This window comes from Struthio camelus, chromosome 21 (genome assembly GCF_040807025.1).
Source record: "Struthio camelus isolate bStrCam1 chromosome 21, bStrCam1.hap1, whole genome shotgun sequence".
In the NCBI taxonomy this organism is placed as follows: Eukaryota; Metazoa; Chordata; class Aves; order Struthioniformes; family Struthionidae; genus Struthio; species Struthio camelus.
The window spans coordinates 1,182,323-1,204,739 of NC_090962.1; the positions used below are offsets into that span (position 1 = coordinate 1,182,323).

A 22,417-nucleotide genomic window follows, 5' to 3' on the forward strand; every position below is an offset into this window, starting at 1 on the left:
TAGGGAAGGTCCCAACAGGCTCCCAGACACTGCTGCTTTCTGGGCCATCCCAAAGAAATCTTCAGGGCTGAGGGACAGAGCCTATGCGACTCTTCATATACCCACTCACGGGCACCAGGCTCTTGAGCGCTCACTTCCTCACTACTCTCACTGCCGTCTCCTTCCTTCTCCCGCTCCAGACCCCTGCCTTCCATCACCTTCTGGCACCACGTCTTCAAGGGCTCTGCTCTTCTGCTCTGCAGCTCCTCTCGTCCCCGGCACCCGGGGCAGACGAACTGGCTGCCCTTCCGTGTCCTGCCAGAAGCCAGGCAGGGCAAGGAGGGGGGATGCTGGGCTCGCGGGCAGCAGAAAGCGTTCACAGCTCTGATACCCCCGATGCAGCACACCACCTTACAGAGAGGTTAACCAGCAGTTCCCTGTACCAGCACGGGATGGGGAAGGCAGCTCCACCAGAATGAAGCAAAAACACCAGTTATGGGCATGCCAAAGAGACGCTGCCCTCGAGAGCAGGAAGTGCTCGCCCTCGGGCAGGCCTGGGAAATAGCTGTCCAGGGGCTACTCCTGCAGGCCACAGGGCCCCCACGGTACCACTGGCCGCAGCAACGCCCAGCTGGGAAGCACGAGCTTGGTCTGAACTGCCGCTTCGCAGGATGCCGACGGCGCGGTGCGGCGCTGGACTGCAGGGAGATCACCTGGCTCCTCGTCAAGGACAGCGACGGCAGACACGGAAGCGGCGCGAACCTTCCCGCGGACCCCTGGCCGAGCAGAGCGAGAAAGCAGCCCGCGCCTGCCGCGCTGCCCCCCCCCGAGACCAGGCTCGCTCGCCCTCCCAGCCCACGTCACGGGCTGGGCAAGCAGCCGTCGTGAAGGAGCAACTTAATTTTCTCTCGTGCATTACATAAAATAATCTTTCAACCAGGCTTCTCCTTTTCTATCCTCTCAAGTATGTTCCTTGTCAGCCTGCATTAAGCACGAAGAACTGAAGAAATGTAAAGACATGTACCCTCTGGGATGGAAAAGAAAACTTCAGCGCAGCTTTGCAGTGGGTGCAGGATCAACCAGAGATAATAATTACAGTACTAAGTGCTATTCACTTAGAAGGTCGGATGGGCTCATTTTCTCCTAATTCACCTTACACAGGGTATAATTTTGGCTCGTGTATCGCTCCTAATGAGCAGTTTGAAAACAAAAGCATCTCAATGTACAGTATGTTTGTGATTTTGTGCTGCTTTACAGTTGCAATTTTGTAATGAAATGATTTTCCTGGCTGCAGCCCAAGGATGTGCTATTTTTCACAAACAGATGTTAGAGCTCCTGATGGATGATATTTTTAATAAATAAACAAACATTAGTATGACAGAAAAACAAGCAGTTATATATATGTGTCTGTGCATGCATGAAGACCATATACATAACGTTCCTAGTTTGCGTGGGTGTGTGGGGCTCGGAAATTGCTTCTTCCGAGACAAGAAAGCAAAGATTTCCAGCCAGCGGCCTCCAGGTAAATACCATTTCTGTACTAGCGCTGGGGCAATTACTCAGCTGGTGCAGCAGCCACAGCCACGCTGAAGTCAGCGGAGCGCTCCGAGGAGATGCCCTCGGCGCATCCTTGCTCGAACGAGCAGACTTTAAAATTACTCTAGGAAAGAGGGGGTCAGAAGGTGACTAGCTACTGGTCCAGCCATTTGTCTCCATGGTGAACTGGCTGGAGCATCTATTTCAAAGTCAGCTCACCGCTACCGTTTCCAGAGCAGATAGCCGCGCGCACCTTTCTTCTGCAACAAAACTGGCTGCGCTCCAGAAGCAACTCCTGTTTGGAAGCGCGGAAAATTATTCTGGAAGAAAAATGACAGAAACAGCATTCCAGACTGGCAGCTGCCAGAGCCGGGCGAGAAGATGAGCTCACGCCGCCTCTCGAGGCCACGTCTCCTGGTGGGCGCACCCTGATGCCGGTGCGGGGACTGGGGAGCCTTGTGCAGGCGTCACTACCTGCGGCAGCCCTGGGCTGGCTCAGCACCCCGCAGGCCCCTGGCCAGCGCGGCTGACGGCAGGGACCCGGCCTCAGCTGCCACCACTGCTCTCTGGGCCCACGGGCACTGCGGTCACCCAGACAGCTCACCCGCCACCTGCTGCAGATTGCCTCTCGTTTCATCTTCCTCTGTAGCTGCCCTGTAGCTTTGTAAAGAGCATCTTCATGCTCCTACATGAATTATGTCCAGGACTCTTCTGTCCTCCTGAATAATAGATTACGGACCAAACAGCTGCCTTAGATGACATTGTTCTCCCCTGCTCTCTTCACAGACCACCCACTCGTACAAAATACTCCATTCTCGACAGAAACCTGTGTGACATGTGGTATACAGCACATCCAATTCACAACCCAAGCATTAAGCTGGATAATAAGGCCAGATAAAACATATCAGAGGTATTTTAAACTGCAGCTTGTGTTTGCTGCTCCACTGCCTCCCTTCAAAGGACAAAGTCTTGGCTCCCTTGAAATTTGTGATCTTGTTTTCCCCCTTGTTTATCCACATGGCCCAGGGGTTTCTGCTCGTTCAGCCTACGAGCCCATGTACATGCCTGCACCGGAGGCATGCCTGGAGAAGTATCCTAATAGCACCAAGAAAATTCATCAATGGAGAAAAGCTGCTGGAGTTTAGCTCAACTCCCAGGGCAAAGCTGCCACCTCTCAGTGGTGTGCAAGCGCTTGAAGCCTCCTTCGCCCACACACTCTCAAAGAACTGCTAATTCCTCAGAAGCACTATGGAAAACGTTTCTGACCTGGGGAAGAGTGGGAGAGAGAAGCTGTACAACTGCCAAGACGTAGCAGCGCCTGACAGCTGCTCTCCGCTGCGACGTACCTTCATTCCCGAGGAGAGACGGAGCACACCGTCTCGGCACGAGAGGCAGCAGGGCAGGGGGCTGCCGGCGTGCCACCTCTGCTCACAGCAGTCGGCTCTCCCAGGGAGCTCAATGGCATTTACTCAGAGCTATACAGCCAGTATTTCAACAGCCCTCTCTGACACAGAGTTCAACCGCTCACCGTTTCACTCGAAACTGTTAAAGACGGCTGGCAGAAATTAGCATCGCTCCACTGTTAATGGAGCGACATCAATTAACATGAGTTGAGGCTCTGTCCATGGACACACATGTTACGCCTCGCTCAGCTGAGCATCATCACTATTAATTCCTTCTCCTTGCTGAGGTTACCCGAGTTGCACATATCGCAGGACTCAACCTCTGCGTGTGGCAGCCTGACCAAGTAGGTGTGGATTGTCACTCAACACCGCAGAGAAACAATAAAACATCCAAGCTGAGCAGAGCACAGAAACAACGCCAGTGCGAAGTGACCTCTTTTTAGGAAGTGATGCAGACTTTTCTGCCAAGACGCATTCCAAGTATAAATTAACTCTCCAAGATGTGAGTCTTGACAGTTTAATATAATAAAACCAAGGTCACCTTCACCTAGTCTGATTCACCAACACATTCACTGCCAAGTGCTTCGGTAATGACAGCTTGCAATGAAATCTTTACTCCCCAGCCCCCTCAAAGGTGGTTCACGAGCTGTGTCAGAAGTACAGTCGGAAGCCACAGGGAACAGCCAGCTACAGAAAATGCCCTCCTAGAGCGCATATTGGTTAGAAAGAAAGGGGAACAATCGCCCGGCAATCAGTCCGGGCAATTGGAAAATTCTCACTGATGAGTGAAAGGAAGCACTTTCCTTCCTTCCTCTTAGCGTGATTCTCGCCCGTATCCATGTGCTGAAAGCAACACAATCAGGCTGTGAGGATTTTTAGGGGAGAACCTGAAGCTCATTTTTAAATTTGATTTTCTGGGCAACGTGGCCTTCTTGCTTCCCATCCTTTCCCTATCCAAACCCCTGCTGCACTGCTTGGACTTTGAATCTGGGGAGAAACAGGGCCTCTGAAGGGCTGCTGAAATCCAGTTTCTACGTGCAAGTGCATGAATCAGGAGGAGAACCAGTTTGCTCAGGTTGTGGCTTTCCAGCACCCCTGCTCTCAGCCAGCATCACCCACCATGCAGGCATCAAGACTACAGAGGTTGGGTCAACTCCACACAGCTGCTACCAGGAAAGTCTTTCAAATAGCATAGCAGAGGGGCTTAAGAAAGGAGAAGAGTTTTCAAGTTAAGAAAACATCTACAAAAATCTTTCCAGTGTTACACAAGCAGGAAATAAACACCACAAAAACGAAGAATATGCATATATTTGTGATTTTTTCTCCTTGAAACATAACACATTTGCACCAGGAAAAGGTAAAGAGGGGGAAGAGGTCAAGAGAAAAGAACATCCCAGCTCTCCCAACACTGACCTTTGTATTCTGAAATTAATGAAGTATTTCAAGCAAAATGGAAATTTCCTCTGAATGTTGTTTACAGGCAGGGCCTTTCTTGATTTAAAAAAAAAAATATCAATCGCTATGGTCCACAGCAGAACTGGTTGCGGGGTCTAGACAACTCTCATTATTTCCTTTCCACCCTACCGCTAAGACACAATAAAGCAGCCTGGCCCTGAGAGGTGGCCTCCACCCTAGAAGTTGGATAAGCAGCCTTCCTCTGCCTTCCCCCAGATGCAAAAGGAAAGGACCAGAACAGGAAGCACCTCAGCTTTAAATAAGGAACTCGTGAGTTACAGCTGACTATCAGGTGGCTTTAACTGATGCACTTAAGGGGGGAGATGACTTTACTATTCACCGCACATGCTCTGGAGCTACCACAGAAAGGTGGCTGTAGCGGGGGAAGCGCTGACACCCACCTCACAAGGGCTGTACATAACCCTGGGAAGAGGAGAGTCTCTCTCTGGTCACCAAGAGCAGCTCAGTAAGGTGACTGACCCTCGCTGGACGACGGAGCCAGGAGCAGACTGCCTCTTCCCAGCCTCAGCACTGCTGGATCCCCCTGCCCTTCGCTTAGTGCTGACCGATATTCTTGGTTGGAAAGCAAACACGGACGCTCGCTTGCTGGAGTTTAACATGCCAGGCATATGCTGGTCCACGCAGCGCTGCTTTGAGAGTCTGTCAGACACTTACAGTTGGGCATTATTATTCCAACATATTTAGCAGTTCTTTGTGCTCCTCTGTGATTGCACATTGTGTCTCTGTGATGGAGAATTGGGTTATCATGCATATAATGAAAAATTATACAGGGGAAAACAGCCAGGGACAGATGGATCAGCAAGTTATAAACCAATCGATAGGCTTTTTTCCCTTCTTGATGGTTATATTGTTGCAGCTGGTAATAAGATCAGTTCTTGCAGACTGATGTAACTTGATAATTCCTACACCTCAAGCCATTGTTGTTGCTGTTGTCTCATTATGCACAATATAATGTAATAGCATTATGGACAGAAGCGCCCTTGCACTCTGAACTTGCAGCGTACCTCGGTTGCTGACATGGGCACAGAGGGTTTCTTTCAGGCAGCAAGCAACTCACCACTGCTGACTCCCCCACGGGGCTGTCCTGGGCTCCTCCGCTCCCAGCCACTCAGGGCTTTGCGGCCTTGGGGAAGCCCAACCTCGCCACCGAACCAGGGCCCGCGTGGCTGCACTCAAGGCCTGGTGTTGCCGCTCCTCAGCCCTGCGCAGCCGGAGCCCCCGGCACGGCCAGCCCCGGGACCAGCGGCGTCCCCTCCGGAGCTGGCTCTCCGCCATGCGCAGCCGCTGGTCTCTCTCGCGGGCCCCTGCAGGGAGGAGCAGCATGGCGGGGCGCGCGGTCTCCCCTACGCCCGCCCCGCGGCATGGCCGAGCTGCCGCCTCCGGGCTGGCGAGCGGGAGGAGGCGCAGTCCAGCCCGGAGGCCTGTGCGAGGAGGCGGACGCCAGCGACAGGGAGCTGCAGGGGCACAAGCTGACCCTGGGGCTGGCGTTTCAGGATCCCTTGGGAACCAGCGGTTTGCTTTCCTCATTGCCTCTGTCTTGTCAGATGTCTGGATTTCAGCCACGAGCTGAGAGTTGCTGTTTTAACAAACAGCAAAAACAAGAGCAAAACAATAAAACCCCCTCCAAAATAAAAGCAGAAGGGCTTCCGGCAGGAGGCACGCACTTGGCATTTTCTAGTTCTTATTCTGCTTTGCCAGAGGATATGGGAGAGATCTGGGGAAAGAGCTTGAGGGAAGAGCAGAAATCCCAATTGATTTTAAAGGGATGGGACAGAGTTTGGGCAGGGAGGAAGCTGGCAGATGGCAGCAGTGCCATAGACACGGCTGGTAAAGTAGGATTTTGACGAAGACAGGAGCAAAGGGCAATGACTTCCTTACGGCCAGCGCTTCTTAAATGCCAGCCTCTTCTGAGGCTAGCAAAATCTCACAGCCAGCAAGGCAGAAGAGCTGGACCAAGGTAATTTGAGTATGCCAATCACAGCCGGGGGCTGAGCAGGAACAGCTTCTCACCAGCAACAGTTCACCAAAACGCATGGAGATGAAGAATGCTGAAGAAAAATGTACACTTTGGATTTTTTCCTCTTCCCTCCCGTTGTGAAATGCACACTTCCTCCCCAGGGACCCAACAGATGGCTCTTCGCCAGCCTGCCAGCCACAGCTTCATGGTAAAGGAGGAATACAGAGAGATGAGTCAGGGTTATTTTTCTCCCTCAATTCAAGCACCTATTTTGCAAATGACCCATTTCCTTCATTTACTCCCAATTACATTTCAATTGGTTCAAACAAACTGTGACAAGGTTCCTCTGGAGAACGCTTGGCAATAACAGCTGCCAAAACAAGAGAGAGGGTCATGGGAAGCAAAATATAATGCACTCTTGATTTTCACCAAATGAATGAAGGTGGTGGTGGACTGTTACAGTATAAGCAGCACCTCTGCATTACTACCAGCTGTAGACAGATGACTTCAGGCTCCCCGACGCAGCCACGCAGCTTGGAAAGGTAAGATTTGCCATTGGCTCTCGTTCAGCAGAAAGCGTTTCTGCATTGTATCGTGTTTCATTTAGAGGCCATCTCTTGTGGCTAGCGAGTATGTCAGATCATCAGGCCAAATTTGCTCAGAAAGTCAGACTGGAGAAAGAGTACGAGAAATGCGCTGGAGAATCTCATCTGCACCCACCCGCCACCGCCCGAGCCGGGAGGCCACCGCGGCCCCCGCTCAGCTGGCACTTCCACGCCCCGAGGCAGCACGGGCCTTCATGAAAACCATTACGGAGCAGGGACCGTCTGATGAAATTGCTGCATTTATTTCAAAAGAGGAAGGAAATTCCAAAAGCCAACTAACAATATCCTCCCAATGGAGGGTCTGCTGGGACTCCCAAAAGGTTTCCAGGGGAATGGTACATGCCCAGACACCACGTGTGCTGGAAACAGACACTTTATTAAAAAGCAAAGACAGAACAGGACACCTGCACCCAAAAAAGCAGCACAGCACTGTTCCCTGGCCACGCTGCCAGTCAACACTATGAAGAGCACCAGCAGAAAGCAGCGAGAACGGCAGAGATGCCCTGGGCAGTGTGCCGGCAGGCCAAGTCAGCCGCAGGGAGCCGGTCCTCAGCGGTGCCAGCAACCGCCGGTCAGTCCTCCTGCTCAGGCCAGAGGCGACCCTGTGCAGTCAAGGGGGATGGGAAGATATAACCCAAAACATCAGCAGGATCTTTTTGAGATCTCAAGGCTGCCTTAACAGCCATGGGAACGATCTGAAATGGGTTTGCACTTGACTCAGGTCAGTCTTAGCTAGATTTTCTGCCCCAAAGGATGAAACACAACGTGCCCTTCCCAGAAGCAGTTCGCAGTTACGTAGGTTTGGGGGGGACTTTGAATTAAAGCCCAACATCTGCAGAAATATTGCTTGTGGCAGGCAGGATCTCTTGGGAAGCCATACAGCCAAGTACTGTGCAGACTGTCAAAGTCATTGTTACCAGTAATTAGAGAGATTATCCACTTCATAAGAGAAACTTGTGAGCCAGAGCCAAATTGTTTGCTTGTTTATTGCTCTGCCTCTGACTTTCATTTCCCAAGAGAACTGAGTGGAAAAAATGCGACAGAGCCTCCCATCTCCTACCTCTTCTTCCAGTAGGACAAAGGCACTCCAAAATCCCGCGTGCAGCAAATAGCCTGCAATGGGGCAACACTGGATACAGCTGCCGCTTCCTCTCACCCGTGGTGACCCTGTAACCCAGAGGTGCTCTTCGCAGGCAGCAGAGAGAAAAGGTAACTCAGCAGGGCACAGGGAAATGGTGGCCAGGCCACAGCTTTCCCAGTCACTCACCGGAGATGCTCTCATCACCCAGGAGGCGGAAGGAGCCAGAGGAACTTCTCTGGCAGTTTTGGTTACTCTTGACAAATAACTATCAGATGGGAAGAGCTCTTCTGCGACACCACATTGAAGGCAAAGCACAGAAGATGACTTTCGACCCTGCACTGACAGCCCTGGCAGGCAGGGGGAGGCACCCACAGTTTGGTTCCCCAGAGTAAGATCACAACAGACATGTCACGATGGATTTGAGGACCAAAGTGACCCGCTCTTCCTCCTGCTCCAAACAGGCTAACATGCTTCGCGATACTTTCCTGCTTACGCAGAAATGCCGCGCACGTGCCAAGGTCAGAAGCAATGTAAATTCTAGCAACAGTAAGGCACAACCAATCTGACCACACTGTTCACAAAAACCTTGGACCAGCTCCCAGTGGGACACTGCTGAAAAAGATAAAAAGAAAGATTCTAAAAATAAAATAAAATCAGCCCGGTGCTGGATTTCTTTGAAAACAGAAGCAGCTTCAGAAATGAGACCTTCTGTAAAGATGGGAGCTAAGAAAGAGGCGGTAGGAACATGGGAGAACCTAGCGATGCAATTAAACCTTGCACTTACATAATCAAAAAATGCAGGAAGAACAGACGGTGGGTAGCAGAGTACTACGAAGGACAGCAGATCTGAGCAGGACACATGGATTTTAAGAAGGGCTGAATAATTTTAGACTCCATCACATACGTAAGTTGCCATATGTACTAGCAGAGAAGAAAGCTCCTCTGCATCATAAATTTAATTCTGCACCCAAGTCTAGGAGGATTTCAAGGGAACTTGTACTGTTTTCTCCAACAGCGTTTACCACAGCAGTGCTAAAAAACGGGTAAGTGACCTGGAGGGTAATTAAGATGATTTCTCGAGAAATCCTCTGGCAGTACCACACCTAGGAGGCAGCAGCGCTGCCCCTACAAAAGCCTTCTGGAGGTCAAGGCCAGACCTCCCCTTGCTCTTCCCAGCGATGTGATCGAATAGTGCCTTACAGCAAGGCTGCTTGCACTGGCCCCCAAACACCTGAGACCTTCAGGTTCACTAGTGTTTCCAAATATCACCAATGTGATCCTCCCATCTGCTACCTCCCCCCTGAGCTATTTGCTCCCTGCCTCATGCCGCAGCCACGTCAGGCTGCAACACGGCCGTAGGCAAGAGACAAGGACTGAGAGCACTAGAGCCGGGTAGATACCGCTTCATAAATACCTGACTGATAAGAACCACATGTCAACAAGAAAAACGCATCTTAAGACTACAGGAACCTGCTCTTCTTCTGGAAGAAGGAACGAGACTAATTGGGAGGCAGGTCTCTTTCTTCTTAATAAATATATCGTATCTTTTCCTCTAGGCCTTCTAGGAATTATGCATAACTAAACAAAGCAAAATCAAACAAAAGCACACAATCCGCTAGATTATGTGCTAACAGATGCGACATTTCTGGAATATCCCATAATGGACGATATTTGGGGGAATGAGGTGGGATGAAAGAGAGAGAAGGCTAAAAAGAGTAAAGTGGGATTTTAAATACAGCTATAGGAACCCAATCCATCTAAAGGAAAGGGATCTGGAAGAAAAAAGTCAATAGCTCATAGAGCAAAACTACCCTTTTTCCTTTAGCACAGAAAGACTTCTGCTGTTTGCAGCCCTGAGTCTGTAACGCACAGGCTGGCAGACTATGCTCCCTAAAAAATCAAACTCCTGCAACAGCCAGTAGGAGATAAACTGAAAGAGGGAATTACTGTGGGTCTTTTTGTCTGTTAATCTTCTCAGCTTGCCCATCGCCTGGTCGCTCACTCACTGCAGCAGGGGCGCCGGGGCAGAGGGGGCCACGGTGCTCCCCGTCCCTCAGCCAGCGCCCGCTCCCGCAGGAGGCCTTCCTGCCCTCGCACGCAAGAGGAGCCTCGTGGCAAGCCAAGCTATCTGAACTGCCAGCTCGGACACCCAGGAGCGAGGTGAAGCGGGGCCTCGCGGCTGGGACGGGCAGCAAACGGAGGCGCGGCGCCAGGGCGGCACTGAAGCCGGGCGCGCCAAGCTAGAGGCTGGAGCCGCTCACGGCTCTGCCGGCTACGGTCCCTCGGGCAGCCAAGGCTGGGTCGGCCGCCTGCCCGCAGCCGGGGGAGACGGACGCCGGCCCGGCTGACCCGGCCAGGCGGCCCTGAACTCGGGGCAGAGCGTCGTCTTTTCCTAGGGTGCTGCCAGAGAGCAGCAGGGCGCCTGATTGTCTGCCTCCTCCTAATCTTATCGGAAGTAATAATAACGCAGCATCTTCCCATGCGTCAATTTAGATTTGCACAGCAAGAAGCCATAAGCTGCCTTACTCTTCCCTTCCTTTGGTTTGTCTTCTGAAGGAATATTATCTTGATTTCTTTAAACAGGCGCCTTCATTTACTTATTCCTTCAGCAAAATCTGTCAGTTTGAATCTCTGTGGGCAAAGCCCCAGCAGCAGAGTTGGAAATGGCAAGATATTACTCCGTATGTCACCCTTCAGCCAGCTGTGCACTAAAAACAATCCATCAGCAAGCACTGCTGCACGCGCAGCTCAGATATTGGCAGCGAGGTACTTCATACGGCACCAGAGTTTCACTACCTTATGCAGCTTTATGCTACCTTTGAGCGCTGAGAAGAGCCCTGTGCCTTGACTGGTCCTGCTCTGCACGCTTTTGCACAGGGCATCCGGGCTTCGGGAGAGCTTCCTGCAGCGCTGCGCCCGGCCCCAGCGAGCTCCCGCGGCTGCCCCTGACGGAGATGACACCGTGTCCTCAACAAAGAGATTTTCCCTCCTTGATGGTGTGCATTCACCCACTCTGTTTCAATATAAAATCCATTTGCATGTTGAAGCATAGAGACTTTTTTCCATGTCATAAGAAAAATCCCTCCATTTTCTAGGATTTTTTCCTGATTACCCCCTCCTTTGCCAAAAAGGGGGACCTGCTGTTTACTCAGCATTGTTTACTCCTTTGTGGAGCTTTCCTGCCAAACAAAACAGCTCAGCAAAGAGATCCAAAATGCAACGCCCCTTCCTAACAGCAAGCTTCTGTGACTGAGGATGGATATCGCGACTGGACTGGAGGCCTGCGATTCCTCTAAGACTTTCACCACCAGCTCCCAGGACAGCAGAGAAACCATTTCCATGTTTAACGAATACGCTTACGATCATCTTAGACCAACATGCAAATAGCACTGAGAGGAACTTTGTTTGCATTAGTAATTGGAAGCATTCAGACGGCAAACTTGGAAAAGAAAAAGCCTCGTGTCTCCTTTCAAGACGATTTGTTGCCAGGCTTTCAGATGACGTGCCTATACCCTTCAAACACGCTGCGCAGAAGCCTCTCTTACTTAAAAGCTGCTCAGGCATTTCAGTTCCTTCCCCTCTTATACATGACTTGCAATGGGAAGAAAATAAGTACAGCATCACTATCACGTCTGCTGCAGTAACTGTACAGAGAAATGACAACTCCCACTGAGGAGACATGGGGAGAGGTAATAAACAATTTTTCTTTCTGTGTTTTTGTCTCCGTACATAGAGGAAAAATCACAAAATGTTCTCTGAGGATGCAAAATATGATAGCTGGGTAGGCTGCTGCTTAGGGAGGGACACTGAGGTATGAATGGTCCTGGAATAATTGATTTTTGGTAAATTAATCCTTCTCTGTACACTGCAAGGAGGTATCTAAGCCATTGTTCACCTTTTCTTAATTTTCTTCAACTCCGTTTCAAATAATCCTGGAGGCGCTCAACACTCAAATTTTTCTCTGTATCGAAGCGTAAACTTTTCAGCACGTTCACAGAAGAACTGATTACCACAGGGCCCTAGTGTGTTGAGACAGCAGAAAACGTCACGCATACTTCTCAGTGACAGGCTACCTACATGGGAGCTTGCTCGCAGAGCGTTACGCAAGCACCTGCTGCTTTGCCACCGTAGGGCCGGGTTTCAAACACAAGGGTTGTACAGAAGCTGTTGGGCTCCCAAAATCTTCTTGGGTGGTCGTTTAGTTACACGTTAATTACCAGAGAACAAACAAGGTCCAGTAACTGCATCAGATTAACCGTATTTTTAACTGGGTAAATACAGAGGTGTTTCTGTGTATGATACCACTGCTCAGGTGTCACAGCAGACAGCTGTAGCTGTACAAAGTGCAAATACCTCATAAGTGCAGAGGGGCTGCAAACATTTTACTGTTACAAGGTATTTACTAGTAAACTTGAGGCAGTGACCATTTTACTTAAAACTAACTAGAGGACAAGCATTCAATGGAATTTAAAGTGTGTCTAAACCCATGAACTTCTACTAGTATAGCAGAATCTAACTTATCAAATGCCAGGAGAGAAAGCAAGATGCTGTTTGAACCTTTGGAAATACTGAAATACTATTAGTTTTTTTCCCCGTGCTCACGCTGTCCTACTGGATATCGCTCTCACCTGGGACTTCTTGTCTCCAAAGCACAAAGTTAGCATTTCTAAATCCTGAGCCTGCAATAGGAAATCAATTACTTGGGTTATAAGTCTACGTTAGAAAGACGTGGCCCTGTATCTTCCACTGCAGCTCTGTGAGAGGATACTGCTGGCAAACGCACCAGGTCAGATAGCCTTTCCACTGGCACTGCCACTGTCACGCAACTTTCCTGGATTCAAAGTCATAACTGCACCTACAGACTGCCCCGTTGTGGAGCTGCCCATAACTACGAGATACTCAGATGAACTTCAGCCACCTAAGATGCTCTGATTTTTAGGAGGAATTGTCATTGTATGTTCCTTGTTTTGGAGAACAAGGCACACAGACTTGCAGAAACCCAGCTTTAGCACCTACACGTACGGAAGCTGCCAGACATGTCTGTTCAGACGTACAGACAGCATAAACACACCAAATTGTAAAATTCAATTCCAAGCTCCCAAAATCAAGGAAGAGAAAAATCCCATTTTCTCAAAGCAAACAAATACTAGGATTTTTTTTCCTATGTAATTTTAAAGACTATATATTTGCTATCAAGATGGAAGTGCTGAATTTTGGCCTTTTGGTCCATCTTCTAAATCAGCTCCTGGACAGCTCCTCACGAATAGAATTAATTCCATTAGAAAATGCATTTGAGACTAGTGTCTTGCAACTGCAGAAGCGTGCAACAGCAGTGAACAGGAGATATAAGCTCTTTATTAAAAACAAAGAGAACTTCTATCCCCCAAGGCCTTTATTTCAACAGCATTGGTTATGAAGGCTGTATTTTTCATTTTCCCAATCAAAACAGCTATGAGCTGTGACTCTTTGAAGACCCTTGTCAATGCTGCATAAAATTAAAAAAGACAAAGGCTTTTTTTTTTTTTTTTGGCAGAGTAGAATCTTGAGTTACTGTTAATGGTAGAAAAACAACAGATGCTCTGAATACCTGTGACATCTCAGCAGTGAGAGCTGCAATTAAGCACCTAAGCACTCTCCTGCACACAGGCTGCAATGATTGCTTCCTACTGCAATGATTGCTTCCTAGAGCAGGTTGCACCTCAACTGACTTTCACCTCTCTGCCTCAGAGCTACCTCACAGGCAATTTCAGTCTAAACAATTAAGGAGGGTGGATTTCCCACCTGATGCATGGTAGTGCCTCCCAGCACATTACAGGGAGGGGCAATCCAGCACCAGAGGCCAGAAAGCCGTGCTGGCGCTCCCGCCCGACCCACTGGCCGGCCCCCCTGCACTGCCCCTCTCACAGCCCTCCTCGGGGCAGCCCCCAGCGCTCTGCCCTCCTCCCAGCACACAGGAACAGCCTTTTCAACTGCTCCTTCCACCCTGCTGTTTGCAGGTGCATGAACTCCCTCCTGGGTCCCTGCTCTTGTTCTCTGCCGCTGGAATTCACTGGTGCCCCTTCTGGCTTGCACACGCTTACCCCTGGCTGCCCATCCAAGCCCTCCCCACCATGTCCCCCAGCGCATACCCCTTCTCCAAGGGCACAGTCCCCATCCTCGATGTACCTCCCTCTGCTTCCACCTCCATCCCTCTGCAGCTCCTCACCACTGCATGGAGGGCTGCTGCACATGCCAACCCGCTGCCCTCCTGCCCCTTGCCCCCTTCACCAGGCACTGATTTGGGGGAATACCTAAAAAGCTCTGCTTACTGCGTGGCACGAGACTGGATGCCTCCAGAGCTGCTCTCCTAACAGGCCGTGTGAAGTGGATTATGTCATCAAACCAGAATCCACACACATTTTATTGAAGCAGGAGGCCAATGACTTTCAAGTCAGTTTTAACAGGACTGTCAGGGGTTTCTCCTAGATGGACCAGCAGAGAGGTGGCTGCTCCTCCTCAACTCTCACACAGGAAAGTCACCTGTGTCACTCACCTTGCGCATCCCATTCTTTCAACTTCTCAAGTAAATGGAGTTTGTTTCCATTTGTTGCAGTTATTTTAAATATGCTTCTCTGCTGTTGCAGTAGCTATGGATGCTAAAACCTAAAGCTGGGGAGCGCTCTCATACCCTGAACAGACACACGCTCTCTGGCTGAGGAACGCAGGAGAGGCACAGAACTTAGCTGGCAGCCACGCTATCACAGCACGGACAGGGAGAAGCTCCAAGGGAGTGGAACTGATAGTGCAGGGAGACCCTCCTGAGCGAGTTCTTTGCTCCTTGTTATCAGCAGCAAGGAATCTGGGTGCACACATGAATTGCAAGGGGTGAGCCAGAGAAATGAGGACTTGATTGCAACATGGATTTATACATGCAAGGTCAGGCCCTAACATCTCTCCCTCTCTCTAATCAGTCACAGCATCATTTCTGGTCAGAAAAAGATTACTTGAAATATGCTACTAGTAATAAGCATTAAAAAGAAACCGGCTCTTGAGAGCAGCAGAAAAACTTATAAAGGAGGACATAATGGAAATGCAAACGGAATCATTGCCTGTGGGAATTGTTCCTGGCCCAAATAACCTTCTGAGTAATTTCCACAGTGAGTTACCATGAAAGCATCAAAACCTACGTGGAATCCAAAAAGCTCCTGCTTTTGCCACTGCCTCTGTTCTGCCCAGCATTCATCTCAGTACAGAAGCACATCAGGAGCTGGTCATGCTGCATTTTCAAGCCTGACAGGCTGTCCAGTACCTGATACTTAAATAACTATGTGAGCAAAGGATTTCCCTCTGTTGGCTTAGTAACTATTGATAGCATTTGTTCCTTCCCCAAGTCTTAACAGACAAAACACAGCCAAAGAACTGAACTTGCAGCCAAGCCCAGAAATAGGACTGTGAGGAAAACTCCACCACTTAGCTGGGGCAGATGAAATCTGCAAAGTTATAACAGTTTATATCACATCTCTGGTGAAAGGAAATGCACAACGTGAGACGGCAGACAAGCTGAAAAGAACTATTTAATTTCAGTTAATAGCGCATGTGAGTCATGTATCTGATTGACTTTCTGCTCTGGATACCATTGCTCAGCTATGCTTGGACGTGGGGCAGAAAGGTACCTGAGGAGGAGCTATTTGCACCCCTTCCTTCCTCAGGAGAGGCTCTCTCTCCGCTTCTCACTTACAGAAGCGGGATCTTCTCGCACAGACTCCGCAGCGTCTCAAGGCAGGGAACAGGGCTGAGAAGGACCCTCAGAGCTCATCTAGTCTGTCTTTTTGCATCAAGACTGCAGACCATCCCCATTGCATTCCTGATAGGAGTTTATTTAATCTGTTCTTACAAATCCTCCACTGACAGAGATTCCTCAGTCTCCCTAGGCAATGGGCCGGAGTGCTTAGCTGTCCTTATTGTTACAGAGATTTCCCCTAATGTCGAATTTAAATCGCCTTTCTTCGATCTAAGCCCATTATGACTGCTGACCCTTCTTCCCCACAGACCTCTCACTAGCTTAAGCAAACTCCTTCTCAGAGCTCCAAACGTTTGGAAGCTTTGAATTACAATTACCTCCACTAGGGATATGCGTTAGCTGCAGTCAATAGATACAGGGGCTCTGCAAACATTTCTGAACCAGCCTCTTTATACGAGAAAAAGAGATCCAGGCAAAGCTATGTCAGTATGTTTCTGTCTCTATTTCTCACTATTCTGTTTCTAACGCTCATCCCAAGCACTACTTATGAAGTGGTCAAAGCATCTAATGCATTCACAACACCCTCCCAGCACCTGGCTTCTCCTTTGATCTGTGGATATCTCCTATGCCTCTCTCACTTTGATCAAAGACATCTCTGCTACCTACAAAACCAGCATCCTTACTCCTTTGGCGAGTCCCTCCTCTGAGTCTCTCAGGTTCCGTAAGCGCCAACATCACCGTCCGATTCCTTATCCCACTTCCAAGAAAACTTTACTACTTTAAAACCCAGCCCTTGTGACCATCATGGAGACTATGGAGAAAACTGGCTTTATTTGAGAAGCATGACAGCTTCCTTCATGATCAGCAGCTCTACTGGAAAATGCAACAGAACAAGGCTTCCTGCTCAAAGATGTACAAGCTACTCTGAGTTTATCTCAGTTGAGCTGTTTGCTTGACACGTCTCACTTCAACGACACAAAAGGTGCAGCTATAGCATTAATTTTCTCAAGAATGTTGTTTCCGATCCTTAAAAGCCTCATCTAATACATAAAACTGCTTTAGGACAGATAAATTCTATCAAGAGCGCCTCATGACCATTCTATAGCAATCACAAATGGCCTTTTCCCTTGGCGGATCAGAAGATTTTGCTGTAATTCTCTCTCTTGATACTATTAAATAGTTGTTAAAAAAATAATTCACAAAAAACTCAAGAGGGTTAGATGCAGAGGAAGAAACATAGCAGGAGTTCTCTTGGTATAGGTTGTAGCCAATACAATGCAATACAACATCTGGTGCTGCAGCATCCATCCGCCCTATTCGCCACACAAGCACGTGCGTCCAGCACATTCACAGGAAATAAGCACGAGCACGCTCTTTTGCCTTAGTGCTAACAGGGCCAAATGCCACTTCTTCATGCTTCATGTACAGCCTCTTGCTTACAGATAATTGCTTGAAGGGAAACTAAGCACAAGGCAGGGAGCAGAGCCAAAACTGAGAGTCTGTTCATATTATTGCTAGCACATCTGATTTTAAGTGAAAATAGTATCTCAAACTGTAATAAAAACCAATACCCTTTTTGCCATATGCAAAAGAATCACCCTGCCCCAAAGAGAAATGCAGCCACCCTGGAGGGTAGGGCAGGGCCAGCTGCGATTCAGCCTGCACGCTCCACAGCAATTCCCCAGGCAAACGCAAGAGCAGGCATACAGTCGGGTCGGCAGAAGGGAGGGTACTCAGGTGTGTACTCCCTCCACAGCAGCGGTGAAAGGTAATAAAGCAAAAGTAAGTTCATCTAGGCTGTCCCACCAGGTTCACTGGAAAATTTTCTTGGGTCCAAAAGAAAAATAACCAAAAAGTAAAAGTGGAGGCAGGGGGCACCCCTTAGCTGGCTTTAATGGCAACAGTAAAAAGCAGCATAGGCAAAGCCTAGCCCGAGCCCGGCCACACAGACAGGACTAAGCACCCGCACAAAGCTCTGCCCGCTGATCCAGAGCAAACACCTCACACGGTGCCAGAAGGAGGAAGGGCTGAGGAGGGCTATCACTCTCCATTTGTCCTCTGCCCTCCCAGGGAACCCGAGCTGACTCTGTAGCTATTAACATTAGAATTTGACCCAGTCACTCTTGTTAACACCTCTACTCATTTTAAAACATGTTTTGAGCTTACCTTTGCTCTTGCTTACACTGCTACAAGTGTGATCAACTCCAGACCTCCAGGGACATTTATCAGGTCAGAAAGTTGTCTGAGGTCCCTCCATTAGACCTGTATATGCTGGAAATCAATCACCTACAGACAAGGCTTTTCCCCAGGAGATTTTGCACGACCCAGAACACCACGTTCCACTACCGTGCCCAGCTCAGGTTCGCTCTGTCCTGCACACGCCGAGCCTCCCGCAGCAGGCATGCTTTCCAAATAGCCTGCCTCAGCTGGGCTGAGGAAAACTCACTGCCCAAAACTGCCTGAAGCAAAACTAATCTGGGCTCCTTCATTGCTGATGTTTGTCACTCGCTTCCTGGGTGGACCCAGAGGGGTTCCTCCCTGGTCTAGCCCCGCTCGCTCCTGCCGTCACCTGGAGGTGCTTGGACAGCTCCCCCGGGCGAGTGCCACCACTCCGGGGCAGGCTGTGTCACCATCTTCGGTGCCTGTGGCAGGCCGGCCCCCCCGCTCCGGGGGCTCCTTGCGGTTCCCTCCCGCTGTGTGCCAGCGAGGTGCGGGGCTAGAGCCTCAGAGCGCTGAAAAGCGGGGCATGAAGGGAAGCGCTCCCTTTTACTAAGCTTTGTTTCCTAGGGCTTGTCCCCACCACACCGTCAGTTCAAGTTACAAGCTGAGTTGTACCCCAAACCTAACTGCTGTCCTTATACGCAGATCTCTAACATGGGTCAATTAAAGACAGCTGATGAGCAGTTAGTGGGGGAGGAATTTCAAGGCTGGAGTTTGACTGCTGCTAGCCTTGGAGCTACCCACGCCAGGGCACAAAACTGTTCACGTAACGATAGCTCCCTGGCTGCTAACCCAGACTCAACCGTGCTGCCCTCACTGCATATGGTGCCTTCACTCAGGCCGATCTAGAGCCCAAAAGGTCACGCGAGGACACCAGCGCACGCCTGCTCACACTGCGAGCGGCACGCCTCGCTGCTCTGCGACGGGGCTTGCCTGGCTGCGTCCAGCACTTGCTCAAGGGATGTTTTGAATCCCATGGAGAATCGAGAGGGAAAAACCCACATCATTTTACTTGTCTTACTAGTAAATCACAGTCTCTAAATTCTTACCTTGACTGTACAAACTCAGCATTTCTGCCTGAAGAAAACACAGGTAAATCAGTCACCCCATGGGGAAAACTAGGTAAAAGCAAAGTCCCTTATTTTTCTAGCTGTGAAATCACTGAGATCAACCCTATAACCCTGCCTGGTGAGCACTAACAAGCCTGAGGCTAAAATGCAACTCTCCTAGCAATGGAGGCATGCCTCCAATGGATGTGGGCAGCCTACTCAGTTTTGCTAAGGATGTGGGCAGCATGACTTAATTGAAAGATAAGAGAGTACTCCGCAAAACAGCCAAGGTTTCTGGAAACCTCCTGGTATTTTAGAACAGAACGATGAAAGGAGAAGAATAGCCTGCTGCTGCTTCGAAGCGTTCGTGCCAAGAAAGAAGATCCTAAAGGCTTATGCTAAAGATGCTGGGCCTTATCTTCTCAGGTGCTACAGCAAGTATCACCAAGCAATAAATGTTTCTGAGAACGGATCAAGAGAGTTTCTTGCTCAGACACACGTGGGTGAAAGCACACATGCACACATGACATCTACTAATCTTGTGGGGGAAAAACAATCCCTTCTCCCTTGCCAGAAAAAAACTTAGTTTACAGATGCACTCATTTCTTGCTTCAGATATCACCCATATCTTTCCAAATCCTTCATCCTTAAGGAAAACCACATCATTGCACAGATGATGTACAGCCTTAAAAAGACTTTTTTAGAAGTCTTCCAAGAAAAAAAAGCTAACATTTTTTCTTGTGCCTTGCCACCCTCCTTCTCGTGGTGTTGCATCACAGGCCCTCCAGCTGCCTTGCTGGGATAATTCATTGGCACACGATCCCCAATCTGGCAGAAACACATGCAGAGAGATCGGGCAGGTCATCCTGACAGCCTGCCTCGGATCTGCAGAGCCATAAACCACAGCTCATTTACCGAGGGCTAAGCAGGGAATAAGCCAGCAGCTCTCACGCAGTTGGGACCATGCCCCCTGTAAATACTGCCAGGATGGGATTTGTTTTACTGAGCTACAAAGTGGCAACAACCAAAGGAATAATTATTTCTCTTGCTTTCTGTGCGCATGCCTTGGGGTTGGGATGATAGCCTGTCAATAGCATTGTTGGCTCTTTTGCATCAGATCCATAGGTGGTAAGTGTATGTGGTACTTCTGGCTGAAATGCAGAAAAGAAACCAATGTGTATTAATTGATAGCATCCCTCTCTGTACAGCCATGCACAAACACACTCTTTGCATGCACATCTGGGAAAAACTCTTCTGAACATGCAGCTCTCAGCAGACATTTGGTGACGCCTGCAGTGCTCCTACACACAGCATACGATCCTGTCTCCTTTGCCATAGGATTAAAGAAGAAAAATAAAATGACATCTCCACTCCAGTCATCAACAGCAGCTTCCAGCTGAGAGACTGTCCACCAGCAGGTACTCCTCCCCATCCTCAGCTGCAAAAGCACAGGAAAGAACTGATGCTTTTTAGTCAAGTCAAAGGTGGTGGTTGTGGAGAGGGAGAGGTAGGAGCCCAGGCTGCGGCTCAGAGCTGTGGTTTGGAGAACCTAGACCAAAATCTCAACCAGACAAACCTTTGGCACCAGAACAGAAACGCCTAAAGAAACCTTCTCTGTACTTTCGAAAATGAGATGACTGACAAATTAAGACAAAACACAGCCTCATTTCCAGTGAGCTTGAGCATGGAAGAAGCTATTTTTGGCTGTGAAGAGAGACTTCAATCAAAAGCTTTATAATCCTGCAGAATCAATAGACTTCCCACCTAGGACTTGCAACAGGAGAGAAAAGAAATAACCATCCACTGAACTTTGAGCTCTCAACAGACAGCTCAGGTGAAGAGCGCTGCAATGCTCTGGGCCTTTCAGCAAACCTCGGGGGCCACAAAATCACGTGAAGAGGACAGCAGCAGAGCACAAACGGCTGCTAGGGTGCCAAAAGAGGGGGGTGACCCTGTGCGCTCAAGGGAAGCCCCTAGAAGAGAGCCAGGGTCCCTGCTTGAGCAGGGAGGTTGGACTAAATGATCTTGAAAGGTCCCTTCAAGCCTTAACCATACTGTGATCCTGTGAGCGCCTTGAGCTCAGCAACAGAAAGGGCACAGGTGTGTAAGCTGGAGCTAGTCAGTCCTGTTTGAGCTGTGACTGTAACTATTCCTCTTATTCCCACTCGCTGGAAGCTGACTCCTCCACTGGGGAGCAGCACTCAGCACAACCACATCCTGCTCCCACAAACTCCAGCCTTACGCTTCTGGACATCTGTTCTCTCCCTCCTCCTCCTCCGAGGCTAGGACCCATTCATCTTTGCCATTCCTTCTCCTGCTGGCTGCCGAGCTCTTCTGTAAAGAGAGTCCCTGACAAGGTTGCTCCTCTGGCTCCGCGTGCTCCAGCATGGTGAGGCAGCAATCACAGGGATCATGTCATTTGTCCAGGGCAGGATGAGAGCCATGCTGTCCCCATGCTGCTGCCCTGTACTTGCAACCTTGTGCACCGCCCCAGGCCAGGCAGCTGAGCCCTTCTCTCCCGCCTCCTGCTCCCCTGCATCCATGCCTCTTCTGACAGCCAGGATTCCCATTAGACAATTCCTAGAAAAGCTCTCCCACTGCAGGAGGCTTCAGGGCATGGGAAGACATGCAGGTTTACCCACCAGCCCAGGACTGATTCTTTTACTATATTCACCCTTCTTGAGAGCACCCTACCTTTTTCCCACTCGAAGGCAAATTCAGGAGGGAAGGAGAGAGCCAGCTCTTCCCGCAGTTCATCTCAGCAGGTCACGGCAGAAAACTCACACCGTTCTGCAGCTCATTCCCAAGGCCTGTCAGTCCGTGGCTAGTCAGCTACATTAATTAAAGGCAAGTAAGCAAACAAACAAAAAGAACTGGCTAAAGAGCATCCTACAGTGGAACAGAGCAGGGATCCAGCTAGCCTGTGCAAGGAGCCAATGCCCCCCAGCATGCTTTATTCCCTCTCTTCCCATCACTTGCAAGGCATGCAATATTTACTCTCACAAAGCCTTGCAGAAGCTTCCTGCCATTATTCAACACAAGCTGTGAAAGGATTTAGGAATGATGACTCACCACCAAAAAGATGAAGCTCAAACTGATTAATAATCAATCACTCCAAACTGCCATGGGCTTGTCTTCTGAAGCCTGGCGAAACGTGGATTTCACATGACTAACCCCCAGAACGCTTGTCTGAAGGGGCTGGCTCGCATTCATGGCATGAGCCTGGCCCACCGGCACTCCGCCTCAGACCTCCCCGACATCTCGGAGGCACTGATCCTGCTCTAGTGCTTGTGCGCAGAAAGCCCCGTGTCCCCAGGGCCTGGCTCCAAACAAGCGCTGAGAAAATCAGTGAAGATGATGCACCTCTGTGAGGCATAAATCAGAGCATAAT

At 49.6% G+C, this 22,417-nt stretch overlaps 1 protein-coding gene across 4 annotated transcripts in view; it reads right to left on the minus strand.

The window, feature by feature from the left end:
* The window catches only part of AJAP1 (adherens junctions associated protein 1), a 158,037-nt gene that overhangs the window by 91,944 nt on the left and 43,676 nt on the right, over window positions 1-22,417 (minus strand). The window lies entirely within an intron of this gene.